Source organism: Lampris incognitus, chromosome 3 (assembly GCF_029633865.1).
Source record: "Lampris incognitus isolate fLamInc1 chromosome 3, fLamInc1.hap2, whole genome shotgun sequence".
Lineage (NCBI taxonomy): Eukaryota > Metazoa > Chordata > Actinopteri > Lampriformes > Lampridae > Lampris > Lampris incognitus.
This window is the reverse complement of record NC_079213.1, coordinates 103,944,997-103,952,969: the sequence shown is the minus strand read 5'-3', so window position 1 is coordinate 103,952,969 and position 7,973 is coordinate 103,944,997. Positions and strand designations below refer to the sequence as shown.

At 44.9% G+C, this 7,973-nt stretch overlaps 1 protein-coding gene across 1 annotated transcript in view; it reads right to left on the bottom strand.

The window, feature by feature from the left end:
- p3h2 (prolyl 3-hydroxylase 2) overlaps window positions 1-7,973 on the bottom strand; it is a 130,176-nt gene that overhangs the window by 17,712 nt on the left and 104,491 nt on the right. The gene's annotated exons all lie outside the window — the stretch shown is intronic.

Here is a 7,973-nt window from a genome sequence, read left to right as displayed (position 1 = left end):
ACGAGCGCTCTACTGACAACAAGAAATATGATGTATCTCACCACCGGGTCCACACTGTGCATTTGTTTGAGAACTGACTCAAAAGACTCAAAAAGAAGTGAAAGCATTGTGTCATCAGCTGGTTTTCTCATTCGCGAGTTATGAATTGATCAACGTCCACGAAGTCTGGCCAAAACAGAGCTGGGGAGGGAAGCAGAAGCCTCCAGCCTGGTGCTTTAAGCTTTTTCTTCCTTCGCATTTTTACCCAGAAATGAGACACTCTAGCAAGGGGGCAGCGGTAGAAGTTGGATGGACAGCTGCCGTGCCCGTCGACTGCGGGCTTTACTTTTAAATTAAGCACAAAGAACATTTTTCTCGTAAACCCTTCATTTATCCCGGGGAATGCTCTCGACGCTGCGTCGACGCATTCATGCGTGGGATTTTTCCAGTAAAACCCCAGTCATAAAATAGAAAGCATCAGACAGAGGGGAGGGAGATCATTACAGGAATGGACTGCATTTTTGGATAAATACCCTTCAAAAGAGAATCTGAATGATCAAACGCTCGATATCAGTTTCTAATCACACCCCAAACCGTTTTATGGTCCATCATAAATGCACTGTTCACATGGGAGTCATTTCAACTGGCCAATATCTCGTTTTGGAACAACAGTTAGATTAATGTTCCGCTGGCTCAGATTCTGTAGATCCACATTCTGTTCCAGCTTGTCTAAACCAGCAAAAAAATGGTCTTGATTAAAGGTGCAGCAACCACCAGGTCATAAAGTTTGTTTACTTTACTTTATTTACCGTATTTAAATGACAGTTGGCCCTAAAAGCTCATTGAGACTCTGTGGTCTGGTGCTAATTCAACATGTCATTCAGCCTGGCTAGCTCCCATTAGCTGTTAGCTTTGGTGAAGTCATCTGTGTGACGTCAGCTCAGGGTCAGAAAGGGACACACTGAAAAGGTGGAACCAATAAATAGCACTAAATACTTGTCACATAAATGGAAAATATTTTTTATTATACCATGTGAAAATCTGCAAAATAATGAGGAATTCCTTTTTCTTTTCTTTTTTTTTAGCACTTAAGCTAGGCTAATGAAAACAAAAAGTGGCTAACATCCCCCGCATCACGGCATGCTGTTATTGACTTCAGCTGCCTTGTAATCCAGAACTGGGTTAAAGCATGCAAAGCAACTGGCTGAACTAATGGATGAATAATCAGTTATTTTTACTTAAGCTTGAAGGTGTAGCTGTGACACCATTGATAATGCAGATGGACTCGCGCGAACCTGGGGTAAAACTTGTGGAAAAAACACAGGAAGTGGACCATGATGACAAACTGCATCAAAATGCACAGCTGACGTCATCAATATTCATGACGGTATATAGTAGATTAAAGACGTACGGATTACTTACATTATGACAATCTAAATTAGCCTCCCGTCGACATGGGGTGCATAATGACATACTGCATTTGAGGTCGAGAACAAGATTTTAAGAAGCAGGACAATGCTGACCACAGGGGCGTGGCCACGTGGGGGCCATGGCCCCCATTGGTCAGAGCATGCCCCCCCGCCCCCTTCCCCTGTCCCGAGTGGGTTAAAAAAAAAAACACGCCTGCACAGAAACAGTCAAATGGAAGCTGAAATACATGCATTATTATTATTAGCCTAATATTATTAAGTCTTGTCCTTTGCTACTAAAGTCATGAGCCCAATGGGCTATTTTTAAGGGATTTTTAAGATCAAGAAAGAATTTAACGAGGAGTAAAATTGCCGTGTGTGTAAATCCAAGTGTAAAAGCAAGCATGTGTAAGTGCAGCATGGCAAGTCCAGGTGATGTGGTTTATTTCGTTGTGTGTGTTCAGGATATGGAAATGTTGGCTTCATTGTGTACATTTTCCCTTCATGCAATGGAAATTGCAATTGAAATACTAAATGGCATTTCTGTCTTCGGTCTTCACACTTTACAACACTTAAACCATACCCCCTACATTAACACCCGTGCATGGGACATGTAGACGAGATGAATTATACCATCCCAGACCCTTTGGCTATATACAGTCCATGGCATTGTTACAAGGGCTATCATCATCTTCGAAAGTAGTTTTAAAATAGTAGTTTTGACAAGTGCCACCTTAATTAAATGGCTGGCCCCAGCTGCCCCCCCCAATAAAAAAGTCCTGGCTACGCCCCTGGCTGACCAACAGCATTAGCAGAACCAATGTCAACACCGTCAGGATCAGGGTCGACGCAGTTGCTCACCGGGGACCGGGGCCCCGGTCTCGTCAGATCTGACTACGGCCGGACTCGACGAAGCAGCAATAATTGGGAACACTGTCTTCGGGAGGGGGGCGGACTCGGCTTGTGTTCGTCACATGAATGCGTCTCTGTGTGTGTCGGAAAAAGCGGTGGTTCGGCCCGGATTCATGCGTCTCCTTCGAGACTGCCGGCCGGAGACAGGTAGTTGGCGAAGGCATGCAGTACGAGGGTGGGAGTTTGAACTAAAATAGGGATCGACTGGCCACTAAATTGGGAGAAAAAATAAATAAATAAATAAATAAATAAATAAATAAATAAATAAATAAATAAATAAAGAACACCGTCAGGACCAGAAACCATATCATATAGCAGGTTTTCAGATACAGCAGCGGGACCTCAGCTAAGTCAGACGCCCACCGGGACACTTGGACATTACACAACACTTTAAAGTCTGGAGTAAGGACAGACGCTGAGGACAGACCTTGAAGAAGGAATGGGGGACAGAACGTTTTGCCATGTCCCTCGTGTCTTTGATTTGAGCATCACGCAGAGTCAAACACCCTGCAAGTGTCATTTACTTGCGCCCGGACGCAGAAAGGTGGGAACTCAAGACAGGCGGTATGAAGTGTGACAGGCAGGCGGTATGAAGTGTGACGGGCCCTCATATCTATACAAAAAGATCCATGCAGCCACATCAAGCGTGAACTGCTCCCCTCTGGAAGAACCGAACCTATACTTGTCTCTCACGTTCACACAATGGGGAGACGGCGTTGTGCGAGGGACAAATCATAAATGTGTGTTGTTGCTTTAGCGGTGAATTATTTCATGGTGGAAGAAACCACACGGATCATTTCCTCCTGTCTACCCCAGCAAGGTAGCCGCCCCGAGAGAAGCGGGTCGAACGAATGTGTGTGTATGTGTGTGTGTGTGTGAGTGTACATGAGTGTGTATACATGTGTGTGTGTTTGTGTGTGAATACATGTGTGTATATGTGGTGTGTATACATGTGTGTGTATATGTACATGTGTGTATATGCGTGTGTATACATGTGAAATGTGTGTGTATATACATGTGTGTATGTATACATGAGTGTGTATACATGTATGAATTGTGTATATGTGTGTGACATGTGTATACGTGAGTGTGACGTGGGTATATGCCTGTGCGTATACATGAGTGTATATACGTGTGTGATGTGTGTATAAGTGTGTATACATGATTGTGTATACGTGTGTGTGTATACATGTGTTTGTGTGTGTATATGTGTGTGTGATGTGTGTATACAAGTGTGTATACTTGAGTGTGTATACATGAGTGCGTATACATGAGTGTGTATATATGAGTGTGTATACGTGTGTGTGTGTGTGTGTGCTTGCTGTAAGTCTGTCTAGGGGAGCAGGGGTCTCAACTGTGCTATACATTTAACAGCGAAACACAACAGACACACAGCTTTACAAAGTGAAAGCCATCATCAGCGTCCTCCTGAACGTTTAAGCCGCTACACAAGGAAACACCCCTGTGAATTCAATTCTTTTTCCATTCAACCCCCCCCCTACCCCACTGAACCCCCCCCCCCCCCCCACACACACACACATGTGCCGCCGTTGGCTTGATAAACGACGTATAATCACATGTTCGCCACGCTGGCGGCCCCGTTCAAAATAATCCCCCGATTACACGTCAAACAAACCCCGGCCAAACGTAATTAGCCCATGTTGGGTGTTGATGCAAACCCGCGGCCTACCTATGCCTGAGACAAAGCACGCTTGTCAGCCATTAAGCTGCGGCTACCGCTCAGGGCCCGACTCGCTTTTCAGCCAGGAGGGCCCGTCTCCTGTCGACAAAAACACAACTAACAAAAGAGGCAGTGTGGGTGTGTGTGTGTGTGTGTGTGTGTGCGACGGTATAAATCACATGATTGTCCATCCGTGCCAGTGTTTAGCTACGGTTAACGCTCTTGTCATGCATCCCCTCTGCATCGAGCATGCCCAGCGCTTTCCAGCTGGTCAGGAGCCCCCCCGACACCGGCCGCCGGTTCTGAACCGGGTCACGGCTGTAAGACTGATAGCAACACGGCACGGCCGGTTCTGACTGTTTGAACATTGGGGAGCCCTTTCATGAGCCCGTGAGCGATACCTGATGGTGAAATGATGAACGGGCACTGGAAAGAAAACGGAGGTTTTTCTGTTTAGCCGGCGGTGGTGTGAAGAATTGGGAAGAATGCCTGGCTGAGTTATTCTCTTCCAGAGGAAAACTAACCCTGATCCTGCTAATGATGGACTTTTATTGATCTTATGAGAATTCAAACGTCTACTATTTTCAGGGTCATTGATTTCTGAGCGCCCTGTGACGGCCTGGCGACCTGTCCAGAGTGTCACCCCGCCTGCCGCCCAATGACTGCTTGGATAGGATAGGCTCCAGCATCCCTGTGACCCTGACAGCAGGATAAGTGGTTTGGATAATGGATGGATGGGTGGATGATTTCTGAGCAGTGTCTCCTGAACATCCACTCCCCATTTTTTCAGAAGGGAGAAATTTGCCTCAGCATAAGAAAATCTGCGCGCATCCATCACCAACAGTCGTTTAATGTGAGGTGGACAAATGAAAAGACTTGCGGTCCTGTCTTAAGCTAGTCTGGGACGCTTTCTGGATATCAGATAGTTTTGATTTATCTTTAGACAGACGTTGGGAAAAGTGTTCGACTCCTTTACTAAAAGTACCCCTCCACACAAAAAAGTGATTGTCTTATGTTTGTGTCCTCTAAAACATCTGGCCTCCACTATACTGACTTGCATCTGTGCAGTTTGTCACTAGAGCGGTGTTTTCACATTCCTCTACAGTAAGAGGCGCTGTCTGTGCAACTGCCTAAAATCTGAGATTCAACATACCTGGGTAAACTAGATTTGGTACGTCACAAATGCAAAAGCCAATCACTGTCTAATATGCAAATGCAGGGCGGGCAAAGAAACCCGAGAGAGACCTCCTGCGCAGAGCGGACTTGTCAGTACAGAGAGCGAGTTTGCATCAGCACAGTGGAAGTTTTGACAGCAAACACGGTAGCGTGTGCAGTTTCTGGATGTAAACTGGGCCCCGGAGCTTCCTTCCACTATCTACCAACACATCCCACTATACTCCAGGGATTCCCCTCTACAGTGCGGGTCACCTCGCTCTGACGTCCTGGCGGTTTTGAATTTTGGACCACTGCCAATGAGCCAGTTCCCAGAAAAACTTGGTTGGCTGTCAAGATAAACAAATATTACACGGAATATGAAAATCTTAGCCAGACGGAATATATCTTTCTGCAAACTTTGATTAGATCTAAGGTATATCATTATGTAATAACAACGTGACAATGGGAACACACTGTAACATCGTAGCAGATATTTTATGTTTCACAGCCACTGCTGTGTTAGCCACCGCCTGTTACAAGCTAACAAACAACATAACCAAATAAAAGATGCTAACTACACTTACCATTCTGATACATCTGCTAGTCTCTGATTTTGGTACACAACAGAGTCTGGGTGTGGGTCTGGGTCTGACTGAGTCTCAAACATGTACGGCTGAATCTCTGATGTTCGCTCTAACACTAGCCATCTTGATGCGCACCGCTCTTTCACCAGTCAACACAGAGCAAGCAGCGGTGGTGGGCGGGGCCTGAGGCCTGTGATATTTGCATAGTCATAGATCCTGAATTTTTCAATGAGGGAGAAAGAGCAGATGTGCTTCCAGCCCCTTTTCAGAGTTTTTTTTAAACTTTTTAATGTAGAAAACCAATGTTAAACAATATATTAATCATCTTAAAGTATTTTTAAACTTTAAAACGTGTCTTGAGGGATACTTTAAGTAAAAGCAACAATGCAACAGTGTATGAATACTCCATTAATTAATAGTAAAGCCCTTAATTCAAAGTTTCACTTAAGTAGAAGTGATGAAGCAGTAATTTGTGCTTAAGTATCCAAAGTAAAAGTACTCATTCTGAAAAATGCTCCTATCAGAGTGTTAAATTAGCCCGTCAGCAGTATTTCAATGTTGTAGTCAGTCTAACTACTTCATATACTGTTGGGCAGTTTAAACTCTTAACACTACATCATATTGTATGAGCTTATCATATGTTTTACATAGCAAACCTTATTCTGCAAAGTAACTAGTAACTACAGCCATCGGGTAAGTGTAGTGAAGTAAAAAGTACAATATTTCTCTATGAAATGTAGTGGAGCAAAAGTATTGTCTCCCAAGTACCAGTACCTCAAAACTGTAGTTAAAGGGACATGCCACTGATGGTTTTGTGTATGAATAATTGGTACTGATGAGTAATGTAGTGGATTGAAGCAATAAAGCCCTTATTGTGTACTATACTGACGGAGAAATCAGTGCTCTCTACCTCACAGAGTCTTTCCCACAGTGTCTGCGGGATGTGCCGAAAAAACAAGTCTGATCCATGGAGGCCCCACCTTGCAACTTACAGGACTTAAAGGATCTGCTGCTAATGTCTTGGTGCCAGATACCTTCAGAGGTCTTGTGGAGCCCATGCCTCGACGGGTCAGAGCTGTTTCAGCGGCATGAGGGGGACCTACACAATAAGATGCACTTTATCCTCTGCATTTAACCCGTCCCAACACGCTGTGGCGAGGAGCGGCGGGCAGCTGCCGCGCAGCACCCGGGACCAACGCCAGTTCTCTTACCATGCCTCGGTCAGTGTAGGCCCCACTATTAGGCAGGTGGTTTTAATATTTTGGCTGATTGGTGTATGTTCACCGTACTAAGTTGTGAATATTTAACGAAAATGCAAAATGTGTTTATTATACACAATAAGCGTTTTTCCTGTAGCTACACGCCCTGAACACTGTGTTTTCTTTTTCTTTGGGATGCGGTGTGTAATGAACGCCCCGTAGGGTTCGTATATGACCGGCTCTGGGTATGATCCGAAAGCATCGCTTGATTTTGAGCACAGACAAAATGGTTTTGAGGTGACCGTTTGGTTTTGCCAGAAGAGGCCGAGGTTTTGTGAGTGTAGTTTGAAGACCGGGTTTTGTGTTTTACAGCTTTGAGAAAAGGGTGGAAGGTTTCAAGAAATGCGTCTTAAAAATTGTGAACAGAGCCGTTGTGTTTTTTGAGGGGGAGGGAGGTACGTGGGATGAAGACAGATCATCTCCCTATTCTTTTTTTCTCTAAAACTAGGGGGTCAGTTCGGGGGAGGTGATGGCTCTCATCCGTAAGGAGAGGAGTTGGAGAGAGTAAGACAGGGCCGTGGAGGGGGTCGGCGCTGGCGGGGTTTTCCAGCAACTTTAAGTAAATACCAGCGAAGCTGAAATCTTCAACCACATCTTACGGCGACGACTCGCGTTTGTTTTGTGTTTGTTTTCATTCGTCTTTGGAAAACCTCCTGTTCTGATCTGCTTAAGACCAGGTCCACAGAGAAAACCGCTCTCTGACTGGCTGGAGGACGTTCGTTACGACCGTATGATACACACGTAGTTTAATCAGGGGTCTAAATTCCTACTGTAACCATGGCAACACGCGGAATCAGAAGCAACACCAGGGAACATTCACAGTTAGCAAACTAACTAGCAAACTTTGGCTTCATAACCTTTCATTTTATTCTGAGTCCGAAATGTTCGCCAAAACAGTGACGGTAACGGTTTTAATTCAACCTTTACAACCACTAGAACGAACTTTTTACAGCATCACACAACAATAGAAACTCAGATTTAGCTGTTGTTTAGC